The sequence below is a fragment of the Drosophila melanogaster genome, chromosome Y (genome assembly GCF_000001215.4).
Source record: "Drosophila melanogaster chromosome Y".
NCBI classification, from domain to species: Eukaryota; Metazoa; Arthropoda; class Insecta; order Diptera; family Drosophilidae; genus Drosophila; species Drosophila melanogaster.
The window spans coordinates 3,125,988-3,153,208 of NC_024512.1; the positions used below are offsets into that span (position 1 = coordinate 3,125,988).

Here is a 27,221-nt window from a genome sequence, read left to right on the forward strand (position 1 = left end):
GTGCAGAATTTTCATCCTCCTCTCACTGGCATTGGTGTCAGCGCGCGTCACTGACTATTCGCAAACAAGGTATATCCCCATCATAGATGGAGAAATCCTGGTATGGGAAGAACTCGCATATGTGACCCACTCAGCAAATCTCTCGGAATACATGCGCATAGTCGAAGAAACAAGCAGCATGAACGAGATGTTTCCGCAGTCTCATATGAGGAAATTGCTAGACGTGGATACCTCGCACCTTCGGGATACGCTGGATTCGCTAAAAGTCCACCACAGAATAGCAAGGAGTTTAGATTTTCTAGGCTCAATGCTAAAGGTAGTAGCGGGGACGTTCACAGAATGGCAGTTGACACAGTCAAACAATAGGCAGATCAAAATTAACACTAGGGTACAAAATCGGATTAACCAATTAACAACAACAGTAAATCAAATCCTGCAAACACACAAAAATATCCAAATTGACACCGGCCATTTATACGAGACACTGCTGGCTAGGAATAGAATGCTAATGATGGAGTTACAGAACTTAATGTTGGCTGTAACACTGGCAAAAAACAATATTGTCAGCCCAAATATCCTAGATCATGCAGACTTAAATTCAGTTTGGCTGAAAGAACCCACCGATACCCCCATAGGGGATCTTATGTCCGCATCGTCTGTAAAAATACTGCAATCCCCTAACATGATACACTTTATTATCAAATTTCCCAGAATAAAATTATCTTGCAAAAAGGTCACTATTTTCCCAGTCACTAGCAAAGGAGTTATGCTGCGGATAACCGACAACATGGTAGCAAAGTGTGGTGAAGTAGTCCACACAATCAAAAATTGCATCCCAACATCGGGGGCTACCTTTTGCCAACTATCAACGGAAAGCTCATGCGCCAGGGAACTACATGCGGGCGTCCTAGCACATTGCGAGTCACAACCAAGTGACCTACACCCGCTCACCCGCGTGGACGAGGGTATCATCATCATCAATGACCGGCCAGCCAGGGTCACGGTAGACAACGAAACGGAAGTCTACCTACGCGGCACACATCTCATCACCTTCAACGATCGCGTCGTGATAAATGACACCACTTTTGTAAATCATGACAAGGCCCAAACAAGAGCTCCAGGGGTAGCGAGTTCCCCATCATTGAATATCACCGCCAACAGAGATATTCTGAGCCTCCCCTACCTTCACCAGCTAAGTGAACGTAACTTGGAGTTCATCAAAGAGTTCGGGAGAGAAATTGATACTAATCATCATCATCGCATAATATTTATCGCAGCAGCGATTTGTTGTGCATTGGTTTGCATCGGCATCACCTGTCTACGGTACATCGGAGCGCGGAGATCTGCAATCCAGTTAAACGGGATGATCGCTGAATTAGGACCAACCGAGGACGGCCGCAATCTTGAAGGGGGGATAGTTAACACGGGCCAACGAGCTAGACCAGTTGGCTCAGTGCACGAAATTTAATACCATTACGTTAAAGTGCTGACCCCAGCATCGGGCCGGAAACCCGTGCGCAGCCGGCAAACACAGCATATTCAAGGTTGTTCTGGTTATCTAACAAATTCTTCATATTTTCTTCTAATTGCTCTCTATCATCTTCATCCATTATACCAAATAAAATATGATACAAGGAACCCATAAATTCGAAAGGAGCACGCTTGCTTCTAGATCTAGACTGCATCATAAACAATTTATTGTTTTCTTCAAGTTCCGATAACTGACTTTGCATATTATCTAAGACTAGACTACATTGCTCTTCAAAGCTATGAAGTCTTTCGCAAACTTTCCTCATACTTTGTATAAGCGCATTACCCTTTGTTAACATTTTAAAATATGGATCCATTTTATAATAGATAACCAAATTCCAAGAAGTACTCACAATCTCAACATCTCCTAGCGGGTCTAGATATATTGCTGAGGTTTTATTTATTTTGTCTATAGAATATCTTGGTGCTATATCTTTAGGTAATGCGCTAGAAACTTGACAACTTAACACAAACAACAACATTGCCATGATGATTCCGATCTTGGACATTCCCGATGTCGCTCTATTTCGCCTTTTTGGCTCCTGGTCAGCCTCATTTTTGTCAACAGACTTTATTCCTTCCAAGGGACAAATTTTAGTAACGGGTCTAGTGATATATCCTTCCTGCATCTTTACTTTAGCCACCCGGACCTTATCATCATTCCCCTTATGGACCTTTTCCACCTTTCCTAAAGGCCATCTTGCAGGATGACAATTCTCATCCTTTAATAAAACTATTTGCCCTTCTTCTATATTAGGAATTTCCTTTTTCCATTTATTCCTTTGCTGAAGCGTATGCAAATATTCACTTTTCCACTTAACCCAGAAATCTTTCCTCATTTTTTTGATAAGTCTCCACCTATCCAAATTTCCGATTTTTTCATCTTCCATTGGTTCGACTATTTCTAAAGGTGGTCTTCCAATTAAAAAATGACCTGGTGTTAAAACCTCTTGTTGGTCCATCTCACTAACTATAGTGTATAATGGCCTTGAATTTAAGCATGCTTCTATTTGACATAAAAGAGTTGACATTTCTTCGTAAGTCAAAATAGTGTCGCCGATTATACGCTTTAAATGGTATTTCATTGACTTAACCCCAGCTTCCCAAATACCTCCGAAGTGAGGTCCTGCCGGGGGAATAAAATGCCAATCAATCCTGTCCTTTTCAAGCTGCGCTGCAATCGTTATATTTTCTTGTATTGCATTAAATAACTCTTGATCTAATTTTCTTGCGGCTCCTACAAAATTTGTTCCGTTGTCTGAATAGATATTGGAACATTTTCCCCGTCTAGCAATAAATCTTCTGAGTGCTGCTAAAAATGCGTCAGAAGTTAGATCGCTTACCATTTCTAAGTGTATGGCTTTGGTGGCCATGCAAACGAATACGGCAACGTATCCTTTAAATGTTTTTTGGCCACGATTTTTTGAACATTTAACATAATAAGGACCTGCGTAATCTATTCCAGTATTAAGAAACGGGAATGTCATCGTCACTCTATATTTTGGCAAGTTACCCATTATTTGCTGAGCTGTATTTTGTTTATACGTTGCACACTTTACACATTCTCTTAAATACTTCTTCAACGAATTTTTCAACCCGAAAATCCAATACTTTCTTTGGATATAGTTTCGCATAAGGTTTATCCCTCCATGCAATGTTTCCTTATGAGCATTTTTTATTAATAAGCTTGTTAGGTGGCATTTTTCTAAAATGATTGGATGTTTAACATTAAATTCTGCATTGGAGTTTTGCAATCTTCCTCCAACTCTTAGAACCCCATCCTTGTCCAAAAATGGATTCAATGACAATATTTTATTATTTGTCTTGATTTCCTTTTTGATTTTAAGGCACTTTATCTCTTGCCTAAACTGGTATTCTTGTTGTTTCTTAATAACAACTGTTTCCGCTATTCTTATCTCCTTTACTGAAATAATTGATGAATAGGCTTTATTTTTTGTTTTCATCTGCACGAATCTATTTATGTATGCTATTATACGTATAAGTTTTTCTATACTGGAATACCTTTCTATTAATTCGTAAATAGGATCATCTATTTTGTCATGTAATACCGTATTTATTAAGACAGGTTCTTCTACAGACTGCTGCCGAGGCCAAAGTTCTTTTGGGTCGGCTAGCCATTTCGGACCTTTCCACCAAAAATCACAGTTGATCAACTGGTTAGAATCCACTCCCCTGGATGCTAAATCTGCTGGATTATCCTCTGACTTAACATGATTCCATTCAGTATTTTTTAATTTCCGAATGTCATCCGTTCTTCTTCTTATAAATTTGATCTTACTTTGACCACTGTTAATCCATGCTAAGGTAATCGTGGAATCACTGCAAGCATAGATCTCCATTATATTGTCAATTGATCCTTTTAGTCTTTGGATTAATTCACTAAGCAGGTGAGCTGCAATTTGGGAATTGGGAATTGTCTTTCTATTTTTATAGGGTTGACTCTACTTTTGCTAGCTATTATATTAACATGAGGTCCTACTTTAGCATAGACTACTGCAGCATATGCTTATTCGGAGGCGTCCGCAAATCCGTGAATCTGAATGACTGAAGAACTGTTTGAATTAATCCACCTTGGGATTCGAATATTTTCTAACAATAATAAATTTTCTTTATATTTTTCACAATAATTTTTATCTTCTATGGATAATTCCTGATCCCATTCACTTTTATTTATCCAAAGTTTTTGAATAAAAAGTTTTCCTGAAACGGTGACTGGTGCCAACCATCCTAACGGATCAAATATTTTTGCTAGCGTCGATAACACAACGCGCTTATTTATATTTTTTGATTCATTACAATTTACGCTGAATTTAAATAAATCATTTTGAGGTTCCCATTTTAGTCCTAAAGTTTTAACACATTCATTTTCGATAATATTGAGAACCTTATTGTCCCCTGTGTCCTCCACAGTGGTTAATATTTTGGAATTGTTGGAAATCCATTTCCTTAAGTTGAATCCAACTTTCTGCAATTCATGGGAAATTAATGTTATTAATTTATTAGCTTCTTCTACCGAATCAGCTCGAGTCATTAGGTCATCCATATAGAAATCATTCCTAATTATTGCACTAATAACTTGGATTTTACATTTATCTGCAATATCTACCAGAACCCTGGTAGCCAAATATGGTGCAGACGCAGTTCCGTAAGTGACTGTGGTTAATTTATATGTTTTAATTTTTTCTTTTGGAGAATTTCTCCATAAAATATATTGATATTTTTGATCATTATTATCTATTTTAATTTGTCGGTACATCTTTTCAATGTCTGCCGAAACCACAAATTCCCATTTTCTCCATTTAATAATAATGTCAAAAATATCTTTTTGAACTCGTGGCCCAACCCACATTATGTCGTTCAAACTTTTGTTATTCGTAGTTTTTGCTGAAGCATCAAAAACTACTCTCAATTTGGTCGTAAGGCTTGAATCTCTAATCACTGCCTGGTGCGGTAAAAAATATTTGCCTTCATCACTCACTTCAATCATGTGTCCTAAATCCATGTATTCATTCATGAATTTAGTGTAGTCAACCTTAAGTTTTTCATTTCTTTTTAGTTTTTTCTCCAGATTCATGTAACGAGCTATCGATTGTTTCTTTGAATCTCCTAAGGTGACATCCTCCTTGAATGGAATTGACACAATGTATCGCCCATCTGAATCTTTTTTTGTCGTTTTGATAAATTTATTTTCACAGATTTCAGACTCGATATCATCTTTTTCTTCTTCTTCCACTTCCCAGTATCTAACTCTTTTATTTCTATTGTTGTGGCTACAATGGTTTCTTTTCCTTTGGATTTTTTACATCCAGAAACTATCCACCCGAAATCAGTTTTTTGCCCAAGGAGACCATCTATTTTTATAACTCCATTTTGCAGAATGTGAGTATATACGTCTGCTCCAATGATTAGATCAATACGACCCGGTTTATTAAAATCGGGGTCGGCTAATTTAAAGTTCTTCCATTTTTCCTGATCAACATTAATCGTGTTGACTGGAAGTGCCTTCATAAGCTTTGGGAGAATAAGTGCTTCAATTTCTAAATTTTTCGGAGAATTTCTTATCGAAATAACCGCTTTTTGCTTGGAGATGCACGTTCCTGTGGAAGATACTCCACTTATTTCAGTATGAGACCGAAATTTTTTCAATTTTAGAATCTGTGCAGACTCTTCTGATATAATTGTGCTTTGAGAGCCACTATCAATCAATGCTCTTAATTGTTCAAAGCCTCCATACCTTGACTTTACTTGAATCAAGGCCGTGGCCAACAAGGCTTGACCTGTTGTTCTACATGTATTCACTTTTTCTGGATTATGACCTACAAAGTGAAGTAAAGTATGGTGAGGTTTACGACAAGTCGAACAAAGCTGCTCGCTTATACATTTTTTTCCAAACGGATGCCTCAGACATCTTAGGCAAATCCCATTTTTTCTTACCCAGTCAGACCGTTCTGCTGGATTCATTATTTTAAATTTATGGCATTGAATTAAATAATGCCCTGGTATTTTGCAATATGCACAATTGTCACTATAATTTTTATTCTTGTTATTATTAATCATTTTCTTTACAGGTTTTACTTCCTGTGAAAATGATGATATAGAATTTTGCTCTAAAGAATAGAATCTTTGCTCTAAAAAGTCCATGACATCAGAAAGTGCCTGTATTTCTTTTGTCTTTTTAAATTGAGTGATTCTTTATTGAATTTCCGAAGAATTAAGTGAGCGAAAATTGCATCCACATCTTCTGGTAATTGTGCCTTTAATTTTATGATATAAATTGACTCGTTAATCGTGTCAATAAATGTTTTTACTTGCTTATTGGATTCCAAATTTAAATTTGGCATATCCATAAGCCTATTCATATGATCTGAGAATATGTTTCTTTTATTCTCATACCGCTTGGTCAAAAACTCCCAAGTGGCTTCATAATTTTCTCCAGAGCCGAGCAGTAAATGAGTAACCACATTTCTGGCTTCTCCTTTTAATGCTGACTTTAGATAATTAAATTTGAGAGAAGGACTGAGATCCTCTCTCACATGTATGAGCTCTGTAAAGAGTTCATTAAAAAGATCCTATTCTTTGGAATCACCAAAGAAAGTGGGTATCTGTATTGTAGGCAGGGTTGGTAACTCCTCCGCCTTAACAACCGTCGACTTTTTAGCTTTATTTATTGTGCCACTGAGTCGACTTTTAATGGCTGTTAGAATATTTTGTTTGTCAAATTCAAGTTCGCTAATTTCTTCTTCGAATAGCGAACTCTCAAAATGACTATTCACCTGTTCAATCAGGTTATCTATTTTATGCCATAAAAATTCAATTTTATTTTTCCTTATTTTAAGGAAATCTTGACTACTGTCTATTAGTTTAGACGTATCTTTTAGATATACTCGAAATTGGCCAACATTAATTCGGAATGCCTGCTCTACTTTTAAAGCGTTGTTTTGTGCTATACCCTCTTTTTCAGGGTGACCACACATTTCAAGGTTTAATGTATGGGGGGGAGGTTGATTTGGGGATAGTGTTTGATTTAGGGAAAGTGTTTTCTACCGACTCGCCCTTAATTTTTTCATTTTTATTTTTAATTTTTTCTAACATCATCATTATTAAATCATACTGCTTCGTGTTAAAATATTCATGATCGACAACGCCGATCTTCAACAAATTGCTATGATTAGCAATGAAACATTTTTGAAGCTCATTTAATTTTAGAATTTCTACATCTGTTAATGTTGGTTTTACTTCCAACTTTCTAATTTCCAAAATAATTGCGGACTGCTTCTTAAGGAATTGAATAGTCTTACCACAATTTATAATGGTACACAAAGCAACCTTTAGCTATAGACTATAAGGTGCTTGTTTTAAAACATAAAAGATTCTTTTGTATCTTTTTGCTTTTTATATTTAAACTCTGTTCCTTACCTTTGGTAGGGGGAAACAAGAGTCACTTATTTTTGCTACCTTTAGCTGCAAGATTAACTTAGCAATGCTTAAAGGAGCTGGCCTTTCTCTGAGTCCCTTACCTTTGGTAGGGGGAAACTGCAGAGTCGATTAAAGGATCGATTGACCAAATGTAAAATCCCAAATGAGAAGACTTTACTCGTTGAGTTTTTGTAAGAAACTGATTTTATTTGGAAATATCTTCGGTTTAAATAGGTGACATGAGAATCGGATCTTAGAGTAAATGGCCTACGCAAAGGCCTAAGTAAATAGTCCCCGCCTCTTCGGGGTCCCACGCTCCGGCACATCTGCCTATCTTGAGCGGCGAGGACCTTATCTGTGGTCTCCCACTAAGGGACCTTTTAGGAGGCGGGGAACGATCTCAAGTGACTGACTCATGTAGTGTGCACTTAGATTACATGTTTTTGAGCACTGCACCCATGTCGCCTTAGATAACAAAATCCTAAATATAATTTATCGCTCTCGATTCATTTACATAAGATATGAACGGAGTCCAAAATTGTAAGTCTTTAAATATATTCGTGTTCATGTGTGAACAGTGGGAATAAAAATAGTTTCATATAATTTATGCCACCTATGTAGAATTTACGACGCCACCTAACAAAATGATGTTTCCCAGGATGCGCATCTCTCCACGGTACATTTTTATACTAATATTATAATATTATCTTTTGAGCTACGCACAAAAATATTACAAATAAAATTCTTCTTCAGTTCAGTTTTTTTAAAAACTAAATTCAGAGGGTGAGTGAAAAAGTGCAATTGTGTGGACCAAAATTTCAATTATTTTAGACCAATCGCATAATTATTTTCCATTGGTGTGCCTTGTCCTGCCAATCAGTTTAAAGTTTTCCATCACCTTACGTTTAAGATTCTCTGGTTAAGAAGCTTTTTCCTGAATTTCCAGTTCTGTTAAATTCATTGTGAGTCAAAGCGGAAAATCGGCGTCCTATCTGGCTTTAAACTAATGCTGGGGGCAGTCCATTGACAGCCAACCTCCTTGCCCACCCCATACCATGTAATGACGACATTCACATGCTGCAACAACACTGGCAGTAAACTCGGGCACTTAAATAAATCATAGTGCACGCGGTTTGGCCGAATGAAATATCGAGTTATTCTAAAGAGGAACTCCTGGTGATGAAGATTTAAAATTTATATAGTATTTTAAATTAATGTTTGTCAAGCCCAAAATATCAGCTTGGTGCCATATTAACTCGGATTTCAGGAAACTTGAGTAATTTTGAATTATACCTAATATGGGCTTAACTTTTTATCCTTGTAGAGGCCTTCTCTTCCCCTGCGTATTCTGGGGCCAACATTCACATGCGGAAAAACATACTCCATCACTGTATGCTGACATCGTTCACATCAAATAAATATCATATTAATTTCCCTTTTCCTTTTTTTTTTCAGAATTGGCGAATATATTATATATATCAGTCCGATGACAAGATCCCTACGCCGAGCTTGTGCTAAGCCCAAAGTATGTGCCAAGCAAAAAGCCAAGAAAGCTTGTGCCAAGGTGAAGTGCACCAAACTTGGACCAATCACGAGTAATTGCTACTTTAATTTCGTGAGGTCCTACCGGAAAAAGCATCGAGACGTAAACCCACAAGAGTTGATATCAAAGGCGGCAAAAGCGTGGAGAATGCTGAAGACTTAAAGCGATTCAGTCAGATCGAAAAGAATGCCATAAGAATCTGGAACAAACACAGTGAATTGCCAAGCGATCTGTTGGAGGAGGAGGAGCACGAATATATTGCCTTTAATCGGTATCATCATCCTTATAATTTGTTGTTTGTTTGTTCGAGTTTTCCGACCCGTTACTCAGCTAGTGTAAAAACGAACGCGAAATTTTATTACTTTTCTCTGATACCGATAGATATTAAGAAATGTCCAAAGCGTGGGTGTGATTAGTTTGCCGACTTTAGAGCGTTAAAATGGGCGTGGCAAAAAGTTTTTTGACAAATCGTTAGAAATTTATATATCGACACTTTTTACCAAAATAAGCCGACGAGAAGTATTGAATATTTGAAAATAATAATAGATAATAATAATAATGTGCCATTTCTTTTCTACTCACTTTGGACCTTGCGACACCAAAAAGTTATTAAAAAATAAGGGTTGGCCATCCCAATTTTTTTTATTATATTCGGTATATAAGATAGTTATTTTGTAATAAATAGTGCGGATATATATATAGTCGAACCATAAAACAAAAAGTGTTCTACTTATACGAGAGCTAGGGCAGGACTTCTGTTTGCTCTGTAGTTGTATTAGCATTATGTATTATAGCATTATCAGTATTTGGTTTCAAACGTTGGGATACCAAATACGGTACTAAACTAATTTATTTATTTATTATTTATACCAGGAAGTGCGTAATGCGCCTTCCCCGAAGCTACCACTACCAATCGGTGTCGGATACGGAGTGACTAATAGCTGACAGTCGCCCGCCTTATATAGCTCCTGGCTGGGCTTAGTGTGCCCGCCGTCTGCGTGGCATTTGCCTATATTAGTGTGGCCCGCCTGCTTTGTCCAGTGTGACCCACCGACCGATCTTATTGGCGCACTCGCTTAAAAAAATAATAGGAAAGCCTTTTGTAAATAGTTACCTAATTTGATAGTGAGAATTTACTGCGCGACCGGAGTAGCAAATAGGGCTTCACAATGTTTTTGTTTAAAGAGGAGCTCAATGCTGACGACTAAAAATCGGACAGGTGGACCCGATGACGGACGCACAACTATAATTTGATTAATGTCTGTTGAAATTAATACGAGAATACATTTTTGTTTTTTGAAATTCCCATACAAAGAACTTTCAACAAACGGCTGAACTTTTAACTTCGTAAATACCACATGTAAGAATACTAATTTTGTAAATGAAAAGTAAAGAACTTAGCTTAGCTTAGACTCGCTTAAATGCCTATATGTGGCCAGTTCAAATATTATTTAATTTAATATACGCAACATGCAAATTTCAAAGCGGACTATCGATACCTATTTTTAAAAACACCCCACAAAATCCATATCAATTGGAAACATATATGTATCGATATGAGCAGCAGAACTCCGATGGCGATAGCAACTCGCACAGATGATTTTTGGATACAGCACTTGGAACGCCGTTTACCCCAACAATAAAAATAGAGAGATATTAAATATCGTATAAATCACACAGATAGGAAAATGAAAGGAATGTAGTGATCAAAGTCACCGTGTATGGTGACTGTTCAACCATCCAGTTAACTTTGCACATCAAGCAGACCGAGAATTTGCAATCGAAACGAGAAACTTCATCTCAGTCGGATTAGCCCATAACGTACGTATGTTGGTTGTACTGTTGAATCCGGCTCCAAAATGGATCGCAAAGAAGCTGTTTTGAAGGACCAAGCGGTACGTGAAGAGCTCTCTCCAGCAAGTGCAACCAAAGGCAAGAAGCACAAGAAAAGTCCTTGCTCTCCGGGAGACACCAATGCTGGCCAAGTGATATCGTCGGTGGATGAAGACACCAATGCTGGCCAAGTGATATCATCGGATCAAGACGCCAATACTAATACCAAGAACAAGAAACAGAAGAAGTGCCATTTTGCAAAGGATAACAATGGCTATCAAGCTGCTGGTTCTCAAGACAACCAAGGTTCATTTGGCAATAAACAGGGAAGTCTCAACTCTACGGCTATAACCTCCAATTCTTCAATGACGAGTAATGGTCTGCAGGGCATGCAACCAGCTGGAGATGCTCCCGCAATCTCCCAGTATATCCAGTCGAGGAACCATGCCGCACATGCCTCTGTTAGCAATAAATCGGAAGAGACAGCTGGTGGATCTCAATCGCGGGTGCAATCGAATGTTGCATCCATATCCTCGCCACACCAGCAGAACGCGCACAGCGGAGTCACCTGCGCCGGAATCGCAAGTGGATACTAAGCAGGGACGTTAATGAAGATGCCGTGGTGCTGGTGAGCAGCGGCGATGAGGAGACCACCGCCGCCGACGATGGCCAAACAGAGAGAAGACTCACCCGACGAGAATCAAACCCTTTTCACATTTTCGCCAACCGGTACCGGTGGCCTGGCATATGCTCTTCTTTAAAATTCTCCTCCTCGCTATCCTCATCCATCACTAGTTGGCCATTTAATGAGGTAAACTTAATGACCGGCAAAATTTTGCGCTGCTGATTGCTTTCATTCATTAGCTTCTGGGTGAGATTAGCGATATCCTTACGGTTCTTAGTTACTGTGAGCATGTCAAACCAATTGCTCAGCTCCCCAATGGGCAGTGTATAGTTGATGAAGGGTTTTGTAAAGAATTGCTCCACATACTGCAGCAGATAGAGGCCGCAATCTGTGAGATTCTGCTGTTGCGGCACCTCATAGAGTAGAGAGGGCATATTATCCTTGTTGAAGATATGCGCCAGCGCATTCGCATACTTTGCCTTGTATCACAGGTGAGATAATCCCGCAATATGGCAATCGCTCGATGTCGTCAGGTGACCGCCAACGAATCGAAAATAAGAATAAATGGCTGTGTTTAGCTATTGAGTTTTTTAAAAGCTTTTGTGAATAATAAATAGCCGAGGAAAGTTTGTTTATTTTACTTTACTGTTTATTTCGCGAATTGTTTACAGCAGCTAGGCCCGACAAAGAGCTATATCGAATGCACAAGTTTAGTCTCTTCCGACAGACGAAGAAGTGGCAATTGGCGGGACAGACAGCCGAAATGCAGCGCCCAAGCTTAACGTAGGTAGATAACAAAAAGAACAAGGAATGAGCGCCGTACAGATAAATGCGTGCGAGAACAGCGGTTTGCCCTTTGGGCATCGCAACTGCTACCACTGACTACTTCGGCTTACAATATTAAAAAGTATGAGATTAGTCTACTGCACAGTTTTGGCGGCTGCATGACCCAACATCTTCCTCCCGTTGGAAGCTTGGATTCCAACAGAGTCCTCAATGGGAAGCAGACACAGCTTGTTCACTGCCCGCCTTATTACTCCAGACGCGGTCCTCAATTCTGCAACTCGAGCGACGCCGTCTCTGCCAGGAATCTACTGCATGTCCTCGCCAAAGGCCATCTCATTGGGGGTAGATTCTCGTCCTTAACAAGAACGACGTTGTCCACGGCTACGCCAGGCTTTGGGGTGCGCCACTTGGAGCGCTGCTGGAGCAACGTCAAGTACTCTTCCTTCCATCGCGACCAAAATATTTGCTGAAGAAAGGAGATGCGTTGCCAAGAGTCAAGCCGATTATAGTTAAGGCCCGTTATATCTGGCTCGTCAAACGACGAAGGCGGACCACCATTGAGAAAATGCGCCGCTGAGAAATCCGAAGTGACAGACCGAATCGCAATTCCTACCGAGAATCCATCAGTCGCGAAATTGGAATCCCCGATTACAGTGACGGAGCCGGACGACCTCGACCTCTTAAGTTGCAGTTGATTTGCAAGCCGAGAGGTGACCAAGTGCAGTTGAGAGCCAGAATCTAACAAGGCCCTGCAGGGAACGAACAGTCCTGACCGATTCTGCACTAGAACGGTTGCAGTGGCTATCCAAAAATCATCTGTCCGAGTTGCTATCGCCATCGGAGTTCTGCTGCTCATATCGATACATATATGTTTCCAATTGATATGGATTTTGTGGGTTATTTTTAAAAATATGTATCGATAGTCCGCTTTGAAATTTGAATGTTGGGAATATTAAAAATAAATAATATTTGAACTGACCATTTGATCATTTACAAAATTAGTATTCTTACATATGGTATTAAGAAAGTTAAAAGTTCAGCCGTTTGTTGCAAGTTCTTTGTCTGGAAATTTCAAAAACAAAAATGTATTCTCGTATTAATTTCAGCATTTTGCAAATACAAGTACAGACATTAATCAAATTATAGTTGTGCGTCCGTTATCGGGTCCACTTGTCCGATTTTTAGTCGTCAGCGTTGTATTGTATTTGAACACATTTGTTCAATTCTTTGCTAATTTCCCGTAAATGTGCAAACGACAGTTACCGCCAGTTACCGTAGAAAGAAAATCTCGAATTAATACCGAGGTTGTCCTATTTGTGAAACTGGGGTGTAGACACCGATCACTTTTTAATCAACTTTTAATCAATTTTGAATGCCCTAATTACTTCTCCTTGGTTTTCTCTGAAATCCTCACCAAATATTAACTTTGGTTTAAGAAATAAATCAGTCAAAATAATATTTTCGTCAGGAACCGTAATACAATTTCAATTCGGTGATTCAAGAAAACTGATAATAGTAGGGGAGCCGGGTGAACCCCGCCCCGTTACTTTGAACGACATAAAGAACGTGGTTCACGCCGAATTTGGGATATTGAACTTCGTTTTGCTTAATAAAGACGAAGATCTGCTCCAGTACCGTGGCCTGATGACACGTTGCTGTAATTTTGTCACAGAGGTGAGGGAATTCCCCCTGGATAACGGTGTGCAGGAGCTGGTAGCGCCTAATGTGCCTTCCCCGACAGCAACAAATTGAAAAACGACGACCACACGTACTAGAGGGATGCATAACACTATTCTCCAGAAGCGATTCGTTTTACTGCGTATTCAGAATACATGCCATTCAGTTGGTCGCGTTCTCTTTGCGTTCACTTCGTATGTATTCGGACTTACAGGCGTCCGATCGAAATAAACTAACTGAATGTGTTCTAAGAATGAATGAAGCGAATGAATTTTCAATGGTAATTCAGAGTACTCTGAATTCTTCATGTTGTAATTGGGTAAAATGAGTTCGGACAGCGCGGAGGTTAGTCAAAGTTTGTGTTTTATTATGTTTATTTGTATTATTATTTGCGTGTATGTCTTATTTAATAATATTGTAGCATTTGTTTAATATAAATTATTTAGCGATCTTGTCAAATTGTGTTGTCAATTATAAATATTTTAAATATAATAGTAATAAAAATAATAGAATCGTTTGTATAGCTAAAGTCTGGCGACGCAAGTTAGAAGGTTTAAACACGTAGTTATACACGATACTCGTAGAGTGAAAGTATATACTACACTCTTTGAAAAGTATGTAACAGGTAGTTTCCGACCATTTAAAGTATATCTATGCTCTACCGAGTTTGTTAGCCGAAAAGAGTTTGGCACGAGCAATAGTGGGAATAAAAATAGTTTCATATAATTTATGCCACCTATGTAGAATTTACGACGCAACCTAACAAAATGATGTTGCCCAGGATGCGCATCTCTCCACGGTACATTTTTATACTAATATTATAATATTATCTTTTAAGCTACGCACAAAAATATTACAAATCAAATTCTTCTTCAGTTCAGATTTTATAAAAACTAAATTCAGAGGGTAAGTGAAAAAGTGCAATTGTGTGGACCAAAATTTCAATTATTTTAGACCAACCGCATAATTATTTTCCATTGGTGTGCCTTGTCCTGCCAATCAGTTTAAACTTTTCCATCACCTTACGTTTAAGATTCTCTGGTTAAGAAGCTTTTTTCCTGAATTTCCAGTTCTGTTAAATTCATTGTGAGTCGAAGCGGAAAATCGGCGTCCTATCTGGCTTTAAACTAATGCTGGGGGCAGTCCATTGACAGCCAACCTCCTGGCCCACCCCATACCTTGTAATGACGACATTCGCAACAACACTGGCAGCAAACGCGGGCACTTAAATAAATCATAGTTCACGCGGTTTGGCCGAATGAAATATTGAGTTATTCTAAAGAGGAACTCCTGGTGATGAAGATTTCAAATTTATATAGTATTTTAAATTAATGTTTGTCAAGCCCAAAATATCAGCTTGGTGCCATATTAACTCGTGAGGTCCAACCGGAAAAAGCATTGAGACGTAAACCCACAAGAGTTGATATCAAAGGCGACAAAAGCGTGGAGAATGCTGAAGACTTAAAGCGATTCAGTCAGATCGAAAAGAATGCCATAAGAATCTGGAACAAACACAGTGAATTACGAAGCGATCTGTTATAGGAGGAGGAGCACGAATAGATTACCTTTAGTCGGTATCATCATCCTTATAATTTGTTGTTTGTTTGTTCGAGTTTTCCGACCCGTTACTCAGCTAGTGTAAAAACGAACGCGAAATTTTATTACTTTTCTCTGATATCGATATATATTAAGAAATAACATGGAAAAAATTTAAAAATTTGTCCAAAGCGTGGGTGTGATTAGTTTGCCGACTTTAGAGCGTTAAAATGGGCGTGGCAAAAAGTTTTTTGACAAATCGTTAGAAATTTATAAAAGCCGACGAGAAGTATTGAATATTTGAAAATAATAATAGATAATAATAATAATAATAGAGTGCCATTTCTTTTCTACTCACTTTGGACACCAAAAAGTTATTAAAAAATAAGGGTTGGCCATCCCAATTTTTTTTATTATATTCGGTATATAAGATAGTTATTTTGTAATAAATAGTGCAGATATATATATAATTAAATACTTGCAATATTTATAAGTGAAAAAAAATATAATTTTTATTTCACTAAATGATTACAATCTTTTTATTTGAGAAGAACACCGACCTTTTACAATTAGGTCTCAAACTGAACTCTAATAATTATTCTGATTTGATTGACGTTCAAGCCTCGGTATCGAGCTTTTCTAATATGGACTTTAGACTTTAGGATTCTGATCGTGAAGAGAAAAAGCTTTGCGTTTATCTTGGATTCAAGTGCATTTGCTCTTGGATACAAGTGCTCTTAGATTCTTATAATTTGTTTATTGAAATCGATACTTTTGTTTTTCGGGATTGCGGCTCCAAGCTTTGAACGTGGGAATGTGACGATGGGGTGAGGCTTAAGCAAGGAATTGTTTAAATTAGGGGACGGATGTTTAGTCTACCAGTGGGTGACTTATCTAGAATTGGGGTTTTTTTTAACAATCTTATTCTTTCTGGTATCTGTTGGGTACATCCGGAGTAGTGTATGTTGTATTGGGGTGTATATGTTGTAAGTGTATTAGTATGTAGGCATATGCTTAAGTCTTAGGGACTTATGGATATGTCACTCCCCCAACCTTTGAATTTGGCCTGTCCTCAGGTCGTTAAATTTGGGTATAAGGTAATATTATTTCCTTGTTGAATATTTTCATTGACATTATTTTCAAGGTGCGTGTGTTCTTTTTGCTTACGATATTTGACAATAATTTTCTTAGGTATATTTTTAAACTTATATGCTACATACAGAGTCAAACTAATTATCATTATGACGAACGTTGTAATGCATATAATTTGGAAAAAGTTATAGTGTTTTACATGGGATTCTATCATTTCTCTCGTTTGTAAGTGATTTATTGGTTCTAGACGTGTTACGTTGTTGGTGATATAAATTGTTTGTGTAAAGTCTGCTAGATTATTAGAGATTAAGAATTCATCTATTTGCATGGTACAATTTTTAATTTTAATGATGTTGTTTCCTGAAATTAATATTTTATTGTTTGTACAGTCTTGGTTAACAGCTGTTTCAGGAATATTCCATGTTAATAGTATATTTGGTTCTATATAATTTATTTTGTAATTTTTATGTGTTTTAATATATTTGCATTGAGTTTGCTCTTGTTTGATGATTCCAATAATACATTTGTCGAATATTACCCTATTGGTATCTTTATTGAATACTTGGTTATCAAATATGTAGAATTTATCGAATATTTGCTCGGTTAGAATATAATTATGTTCATCTGGGTACGGAACAATTTGGAATATTGGAATTTTAGTGACTTCGCTACATGGGAAATAATCAAAATTTCGTTCGTATCTGTTTAAAGCCAAGTTGACGTTTTTATCTTTAGCATTTTTTCTGAATTTACATGTTTTAAATAGTCATGCTTTAGTAACTTTGGATTGAAAATTCCTAGTCTGGTTAATTGCATACTCAATTCTATGTCTTCTATATATTCTGTAAATTGCTCTAGGTTAAATATTAGTACCGCAATTTGTTGGTGTCGTTCTTTATCTACTTTAAGCTTATTAATTATATCTATACCACTATTGATTACATCTAGAATCGTGTTTAGGTCATGGGTTTTTACAGAGTCTTCTGACATGTTGTTTATTTTTTCTTCTAACTCTTCTCTGTCATCCTCATCTAATGTGCCGAATAAGTATTTGTATGCTTTTCCTACTACGTTTAAAAGACCTCTTTTACTTCGACTAATAATTCTTAACCCATTTATTTCTCGTTTTAATTTGTCGACTAAATATTGTATTTGTGGTACATTAGGATAGTTGTTTGCTTCACTTACTATATCTTCGAACATGAGCATTGTCTTTGTTATGTTTATGCTTAAATAATGGTATTCATAGCTGGTTGGAATTTCCATTGTTCCTGTTTGGAATATAAGGTATCCATTTTTCGCGTTTATTGGATTTACTTCTATATTGTTGCACTTGACCGTGATGATAAGTGATAGTATGCAACTAAGCATTATTAGAAGTATGTTGTGTACTTTGTGCTTCTTTGGTTGGTCTGGAATTATCATATTTGCTCTTATTAAACCTTTTCTGTTTCTTAAATTTTGACTTATAGTGAACGATTTTCCTGCCACGATTTGTTTCTTCGAAATGTTTATCATCTACTTGTTCAATTCTTCCTGTCTTTTTAAATGGATTGGTTAATTTACATTTTACAAGTGGGGCTTGCCTATATTTTATATCAACTTCAAAATCGTGTCTATTCTTATTGAGGTATTCTATCCTATCGATTTTGTTTTGTTGTACATTAAAATCTGGACTGCCTGCATATAGGAAAATGTCTGCTGGAAATCTTTTAGTACTATTATGATTAGTTTTGTGATTGTATATGTATAGAATTGTTTCGAATTTTGTCTTTCTTCAATATTTTGTTCGCTACCAATGATTCTTAGCTTTTCGTTTACGGTCTTGTGGAATCTTTCTATATCAGATATACCATTTTTGCTAGTCGTTATAGAAATTTGTACACCTTCAGATCTTAACCAATTTTGTAAGGCTATACACATAAAAGCTGAGTCTTTGTCTGCTTTAATTTCTTGCGGTTTTTCCATATCATTGAATATTTTAGTAATGGCTCTTTTTGCTTCTAGCCAATCTCTACTTTTTACTTCAACTAGTGATGCAAATTTCGAATAGATATCAATGCAAGATAAGAAGATCTGGTTTCCTGTGAGATAAAAATCTATCACGTATTTTTCTCTTGTGTTAAATATTTCTGGTGTAGTCTCATATGTCAATTTCGTGTTTCGATGTTCTGTTTTTGCTAGATTACAAATTTCACATTCATTGATAATGTTTTGAATAAGCTTGTGACTATCAGGATAGTAATATTCTTCTTTAAATAAATTGATTGTTTTTTCTATACCCGGATGTAAAAGTTCCTTATGTTTCTTTAAGATTAAATCTTTGAATTCTGCATACGTTAGTATATCAATTAACTTTGTGGTGCATCTTAAAAGTTTTGTGAAATTGTTAGGGCTTATAATTTCGGTAAATGCCCTCTGGAAGATCAGAAAATCTTCGTCATTAGGTGAATAAATTGCACTCTTTTTGGTACACACATATTCCTTAATGATGTTTTTGGCGAGTTCAGGTGTCATTTCTTTTTAGATTATTTTAATCTTTAACTTTTGGAAGTAATGTTGTACACATGTTGTGTCGTTGTCGCCTTTTTCTCCATTCGTCTAGAGAAGAAATTTATTGGTCTTTCTGTTATAGATATGTAATTTTGATTATCTTCACTGGCGCTGTGTATAGTTGCGTCTGCGCTGTTTGCGACCTCGCCAACCATAACTTCTTCTATTTTCGTGCGGAAAAGAGCATCCGCAACATGGTTTTCTTTGCTTGAAAGATATTTGGTTTTGTAATCAAATTCATTGAGTTGTATTTTTCATCTTTGCAATTTCATGTTTGGTTCTTTAATGTTGTTGAGCCATACTAGTGGCTTGTGATCACTTAATATTTCAAATGGCCTGCCGAATAGATATGACCTAAAATATTTTGTAGCCCAAACTATAGCTAACAATTCTTTTTCAATCGTAGCATAGTTGATTTCATGTTCGTTTAGCGTTCTACTGGCATAACAAACTGGCTTGTGATTCTGTGATAACACTGCACCGATAGCTACATTGCTGGCATCAGTTGTCAGAGAAAAAGGTTTTGAAAAATCAGGATAGATTAATATCGGGTCTGAAGTTATCAAAACTTTTAATTTTTCAAATGATTCGATGTAGTCTTTACATTTGATGTCTATTACAGCACCTTTCTATAATTTGAGGGTCATGGGTTTAACTATTTTGGCAAAGTTAGGAATAAACTTGCGATAGAATCCACATAGTCCCAAAAATGATTTTATTTGCTTAGGTGTCTTGGGTAATGGAAAATTTGTAATTGCTTTGGTTTTATTTGGATTTGGTTTGATGCCATTTGTTGTGACGATGTGTCCTAGGAATTCAGATTCTTTCTTCCTGAATTCACATTTGTCTAGCTGCAATTTCAAATTAGCGTCTCTCAGTTTTTCAAAGTCTTTCTTTAGGGATAACATGTGTTCTTCCAATGAAGTGGAATAAATAATAATATCGTCTAAATAGACTAAACAGTCTTTGTAGATTAAATCTTCCAGAAGATTATTCATGCATCTCTGAAAAGTAGCTGGAGCGTTTTTTAAACCAAAAGGCATACGAGTATATTCATAATGCCCATGCTTAGTTGAAAAAGCTGTTTTTGCAGTAGAATTTTCATCCATTTGGATTTGGTGGCATCTACCTAATTTGTCCAATATCTCATCCATTCGGGGAATGGGAAATTTGTCGTTAACAGTTATCTCATTTAGATTCCTGTAATCGACTACCAACCTGAATTTCTGTTTCCCAGAGGCATCTTCCTTCTTGGGGACCACCCAAATAAGAGAACAATCCCTTGTTCTATCATTTCTTTAATTTGTTTGTTGACTTCTTGGTCAACGCTTTGGGGGTACTTGTATGGTTTACGGTATACTGGGTCTTCGTGTTGAGTTTGGATGACATGTTTAATAGTACTGGTGAAGGTCAAATTTTCGCCCTCTTTGTACTGAATGTCTCTATATTCGTATAGGACCTTCTTTAAACATTCAACTTCCTCTACATTTTAGTGTTCGAGTCTATACTCGTTACATTCGCGTAACTCATTGTTAATCGCGAAGTTGACTATATCGTTGTCAACGGACATGGGATCGAGATGTGTTACATAATTGTCCACTGTGTCTTTAACAACATTTGAAATGAGGCATTTGAGTAATGCAGTCTCCTTCTTCTGCTGTTGATGCTTTGGTTTAAGGCACTTAGGTGCGGTCTTAACCTTTTGCATTTTTGGTTTCTTTCATTCTTTTGTTGTGGGTCAAGGCATTTGGATGCGGTCTCGCCCTTCTTTTCTTCATAGAGAAACTTAAATAATTTTGAGCCTAGTGTTACTGTTTCGTTAGCATAATCTATTTTAGCTTTTGTATCTTCTAGATACTTTCGACCTAACAAGAAATCATAGTTATCAGAAAATTTGTGAATGTAGAATTTTTGAGCAGACGGACATACTGAAGTGGGTTTTATTATTATACTTTTCTTAGGTTAGGTTTTCTTCCTTTTCTTCTAAATTCTCAAAATTTTCTCTTATGATGTTAATTGATGATCCTGTATTGTTCCCTTATAATTTTTATTATGATGAATTATTTTTACATAGGGACTTGTGTGTCCTTCTCTATCATTTGAGCTTGATGAAAATTTACATCAATCCTGCTTTGGTCACTCTGACTCTCGCGTTGTCTTTTTACTGGCCTATGTCTGTTAATATTATTTGATGTCGAAGGTTGGAAGTTAAGGGTGTTATTAAGTGGGTTGTTCTGCTGAGCTTGTGTTAAGTCTCGTCTGAATGCATAATAATTCCCTCTTTGATTATTTGGTATGAAACGCGGTGAATACTGGTTTTGATTTGTCATAGGTTGAGTCGAATTTTGAGGTGGTTGTGTATTATGATTCTGATTCGTGCTAGGATAATAATTACTGTAGTTGTGATTTCTATTATTGTAATATTTTTGATTATTATTTTGATTATAGTTTCCCCTGTTCCTACGTTTGTTCATTTCTGTTCTATTAGAACGGTGATTTTCTAGAATAGCATCATAAAGGCCTAATTCCATTGATGCTTGTTTTAATTTATAAATGGTATCAATATCTTTACGTGCCCAAGACATATAAATTCTATCCGTCAGTTTTCGATCTATTACTGATCTGACGGTTTTGATTAACATTTCGGTATAATTCGATTTATCAACAGGGTCACTTTCTAATTCTAACTTAACATAATCCAGTATTGTGTTTCTAGTTTTTCTTTAAACTTACAGATACTTCCTGGGTATGATATGTCTTCTAATTGTCTGATGACTGTTACATAGGGTATATGGTCTTTAAATGCCATTGCCAGTGATTTCTTCATGTCCAGCCATGTGTTAGCTCTTTCCTGGGTTACGACTTCTAAGGCTGAATCCACTAATAACCGCTTCACTGCTACATATATGACGTGTGCCTGTCTGGCTTCCTGTGTTGGGTATAAACTGGGCAATTGTTCCACTTGGTTGACGAATCCAGATAATTTGCCAGGTGCGCCATCTTAGTAATTTAATTCTTTGATTTGGTTTAGCAGTTGGTTTAGATGTGTTTCTGAGAGTTGTGGGACTGCCATGATGTCTTTTGTTTTCTGGAGTTTATTTTGGTTTTAAGTTTGCTTTTAACTTGGTTTTAATTTTTTTAATTTTTTTTTTTTTTTAATTTTTTAATTTTTAAATTAAATCCCGCACGGGATTTTATTTTGAATACTACTTTCACGTAGATTCTTTTGCGGATCTCTAAAATATTTTCGAATCACTATTTTAATTCGCTGATCTTGGATAGCTAGTCGTATAGCATATTCTTCAGTTGATCAGTAACGTACTGAAAGGACTCTTTTTATTTTATTGGATCCTACCGACTGCGACAATTAAATGCTTGCAATATTTATAAGTGAAAAAAGTATAATTTTTATTTCACTAAATGATTACAAAACTTTTTTTAGTTGAGAAGAACACCGACCTTTTACAATTAGGTCTCAAACTGAACTCTGATAATTATTCTGATTTGATTGACGTTCAAGCATCGGTATCGAGCTTTTCTAATATGGACTTTAGACTTTAGGATTCTGATCGTGAAGAGAAAAAGCTTTACGTTTCTCTTGGATTCAAATATGCATATGCTCTTGGATACAAGTGCTCTTAGATTCTTATAATTTGTTTATTGAAATCGATACTTTTGTTGACGTGACGATGGGGGTGAGGCTTAACCAAGGAATTGTTTAAATTAGGGGACGGATGTTTAGTCTACCAGTGGGTGACTTATCTAGAATTGGGGTTTTTTCCATTCTCGAGGATCATACAACAATCTTTTTCTTATCTGGTATCTGTTGGGTACATCCGGAGTAGTGTATGTTGTATTGGGGTGTATATGTTGTAAGTGTATTAGTATGTAGGCATATGCTTAAGTCTTAGGGACTTATGGATATGTCACTCCCCCAACCTTTGAATTTGTCCTGTCTTCAGGACGTTAAATTTGGGTATAATGTAATATTATTTCCTTGTTGAACATTTTCATTGACATTATTTTCAAGGTGCGTGTGTACTTTTTGTTTACGATATTTGACAATAATTTTCTTAGGTATATTTTTACTTATATGCTACTTACAGGGTCAAACTAATTATCATTATGACGAACGTTGTAATGCATATAATTTGGAAAAAGTTATAGTGTTTTACATGGGTCTGCTAGATTATTAGAGATTAAGAATTCATCTATTTGCATGGTACAATTTTTAATTTTAATGATGTTGTTTCCTTATATTAATATTTTATTGTTTATACAGTCTTGGTTAACAGCTGTTTCAGGAATATTCCATGTTAATAGTATATTTGGTTCTATATAATTTAATTGTTAATTTTTATGTGTTTAAATATATTTGCATTGAGTTTGCTCTTGTTTGATGATTCCAATAATACATTTGTCGAATATTACTCTATTGGTGTCTTTATGGAATACTTGGTTATCAAATATGTAGAATTTATCGAATATTTGCTCGGTTAGAATATAATTATGTTCATCTGGGTACGGAACAATTTGGAATATTGGAACTTTAGTGACCTCGCTAGGAACATGGGAAATAATCAAAATTTCGTTTGTGTCTGTTTCAAGCCAAGTTGACATTTTTATCTTTAGCATTTTTTCCGAATTTACGTGTTTTAAATAGTCATGTTTTAGTAACTTTGGATTGAAAATTCCTAGTCTGGTTAATTGCATACCCAATTCTATGTCTTCTATATATTCTGTAAATTACTGTATGTTAAATATTAGTACTGCAATTTGTTGGTGTTGTTCTTTATCTACTTTGAGCTTATTAATTATATCTATACCACTATTGATTACATCTATAATCGTGTTTAGGTCATGGGTTTTTACATAGTCTTCTTACATGTTGTTTATTTTTTCTTCTAACTCTTCTCTGTCGTCTTCATCTAAGGTGCCGAATAAGTATTTGTATGCTTTTCGTACTTATTGGATTTACTTCTATATTGTATTGACCATGGTGATAAGTGATAGTATGCAACTAAGCATTATTAGAAGTATGTTGTGTACTTTGTGCTTCTTTGGTTGGTCTGGAATTATCATATTTGCTCTTATTACATTTTTTCTGTTTCTTAAATTTTGACTAATAGTGAACGATTTTCCTGCCACGGTTTGTTTCTTCGAAGTGTTTATCATCTCCTTGTTCAATTCTTCCTGTCTTTTTAAATGGATTGGTTATTTTACATTTTACAAGTGGGGCTTGCCTATATTTTATATCAACTTCAAAATCGTGTCTATTCTTATTGAGGTATTCTATCCTATCGATTTTGTTTTGTTGTACATTAAAATCTGGACTGCCTGCATATAGGAAAATGTCTGCTGGAAATCTTTTAGTACTATTATGATTAGTTTTGTGATTGTATATGTATAGAATTGTTTCGAATTTTGTCTATCTTCAATATTTTGTTCGCTACCAATGATTCTTAGCTTTTCGTTTACGGTCTTGTGGAATCTTTCTATATCAGATATACCATTTTTGCTAGTCGTTATAGAAATTTGTACACCTTCAGATCTTAACCAATTTTGTAAGGCTATACACATAAAAGCTGAGTCTTTGTCTGCTTTAATTTCTTGCGGTTTTTCCATATCATTGAATATTTTAGTAATGGCTCTTTTTGCTTCTAGCCAATCTCTACTTTTTACTTCAACTAGTGATGCAAATTTCGAATAGATATCAATGCAAGATAAGAAGATCTGGTTTCCTGTGAGATAAAAATCTATCACGTATTTTTCTCTTGTGTTAAATATTTCTGGTGTAGTCTCATATGTCAATTTCGTGTTTCGATGTTCTGTTTTTGCTAGATTACAAATTTCACATTCATTGATAATGTTTTGAATAAGCTTGTGACTATCAGGATAGTAATATTCTTCTTTAAATAAATTGATTGTTTTTTCTATACCCGGATGTAAAAGTTCCTTATGTTTCTTTAAGATTAAATCTTTGAATTCTGCATACGTTAGTATATCAATTAACTTTGTGGTACATCTCAAGAGTTTTGTGAAATTGTTAGGGCTTATAATTTCGGTAAACGCTCTCTGGAAGATCAGAAAATCTTCGTCATTAGGGAAATAAATTGCACTCTTTTTGGTACAGAAAGATTCCACAAGACCGTAAACGAAAAGCTAAGAATCATTGGTAGCGAACAAAATATTGAAGATAGGTGCACAAAATTCGAAACAATTCTATACATATACAATCACAAAACTAATCATAATAGTACTAAAAGATTTCCAGCAGACATTTTCCTATATGCAGGCAGTCCAGATTTTAATGTACAACAAAACAAAATCGATAGGATAGAATACCTCAATAAGAATAGACACGATTTTGAAGTTGATATAAAATATAGGCAAGCCCCACTTGTAAAAAGTAAAATAACCAATCCATTTAAAAAGACAGGAAGAATTGAACAAGTAGATGATAAACATTTCGAAGAAACAAATCGTGGCAGGAAAATCGTTCACTATAAGTCAAAATTTAAGAAACAGAAAAGGTTTAATAAGAGCAAATATGATAATTCCAGACCAACCAAAGAAGCACAAAGTACACAACATACTTCTAATAATGCTTAGTTGCATACTATCACTTATCATCACGGTCAAGTGCAACAATATAGAAGTAAATCCAATAAACGCGAAAAATGGATACCTTATATTCCAAACAGGAACAATGGAAATTCCAACCAGCTATGAATACCATTATTTAAGCATAAACATAACAAAGACAATGCTCATGTTCGAAGATATAGTAAGTGAAGCAAACAACTATCCTAATGTACCACAAATACAATATTTAGTCGACAAATTAAAACGAGAAATAAATGGGTTAAGAATTATTAGTCGAAGTAAAAGAGGTCTTTTAAACGTAGTAGGAAAAGCATACAAATACTTATTCGGCACATTAGATGAGGATGACAGAGAAGAGTTAGAAGAAAAAATAAACAACATGTCAGAAGACTCTGTAAAAACCCATGACCTAAACACGATTCTAGATGTAATCAATAGTGGTATAGATATAATTAATAAGCTTAAAGTAGATAAAGAACGACACCAACAAATTGCGGTACTAATATTTAACCTAGAGCAATTTACAGAATATATAGAAGACATAGAATTGGGTATGCAATTAACCAGACTAGGAATTTTCAATCCAAAGTTACTAAAGCATGACTATTTAAAACATGTAAATTCAGAAAAAATGCTAAAGATAAAAACGTCAACTTGGCTTAAAACAGATACGAACGAAATTTTGATTATTTCCCATGTAGCGAAGTCACTAAAATTCCAATATTCCAAATTGTTCCGTACCCAGATGAACATAATTATATTCTAACCGAGCAAATATTCGATAAATTCTACATATTTGATAACCAAGTATTCCATAAAGATACCAATAGGGTAATATTCGACAAATGTATTATTGGAATCATCAAACAAGAGCAAACTCAATGCAAATATATTAAAACACATAAAAATTACAAAATAAATTATATAGAACCAAATATACTATTAACATGGAATATTCCTGAAACAGCTGTTAACCAAGACTGTACAAACAATAAAATATTAATTTCAGGAAACAACATCATTAAAATTAAAAATTGTACCATGCAAATAGATGAATTCTTAATCTCTAATAATCTAGCAGACTTTACACAAACAATTTATATCACCAACAACGTAACACGTCTAGAACCAATAAATCACTTACAAACGAGAGAAATGATAGAATCCCATGTAAAACACTATAACTTTTTCCAAATTATATGCATTACAACGTTCGTCATAATGATAATTAGTTTGACTCTGTATGTAGCATATAAGTTTAAAAATATACCTAAGAAAATTATTGTCAAATATCGTAAGCAAAAAGAACACACGCACCTTGAAAATAATGTCAATGAAAATATTCAACAAGGAAATAATATTACCTTATACCCAAATTTAACGACCTGAGGACAGGCCAAATTCAAAGGTTGGGGGAGTGACATATCCATAAGTCCCTAAGACTTAAGCATATGCCTACATACTAATACACTTACAACATATACACCCCAATACAACATACAC

The 27,221-nt window shown here is 35.7% G+C and overlaps 3 pseudogenes; 2 read left to right on the forward strand and 1 right to left on the reverse strand.

Annotated features, from left to right (window-relative positions):
* Nucleotides 1-8,953: 8,953 nt before the first annotated feature.
* On the forward strand, nucleotides 8,954-9,219 carry CR46169 (annotated as a pseudogene).
* A 1,692-nt stretch (nucleotides 9,220-10,911) lies between these two features.
* CR46170 lies at nucleotides 10,912-11,589 on the forward strand (annotated as a pseudogene).
* A 40-nt stretch (nucleotides 11,590-11,629) lies between these two features.
* CR46171 lies at nucleotides 11,630-12,039 on the reverse strand (annotated as a pseudogene).
* Nucleotides 12,040-27,221: the final 15,182 nt, after the last annotated feature.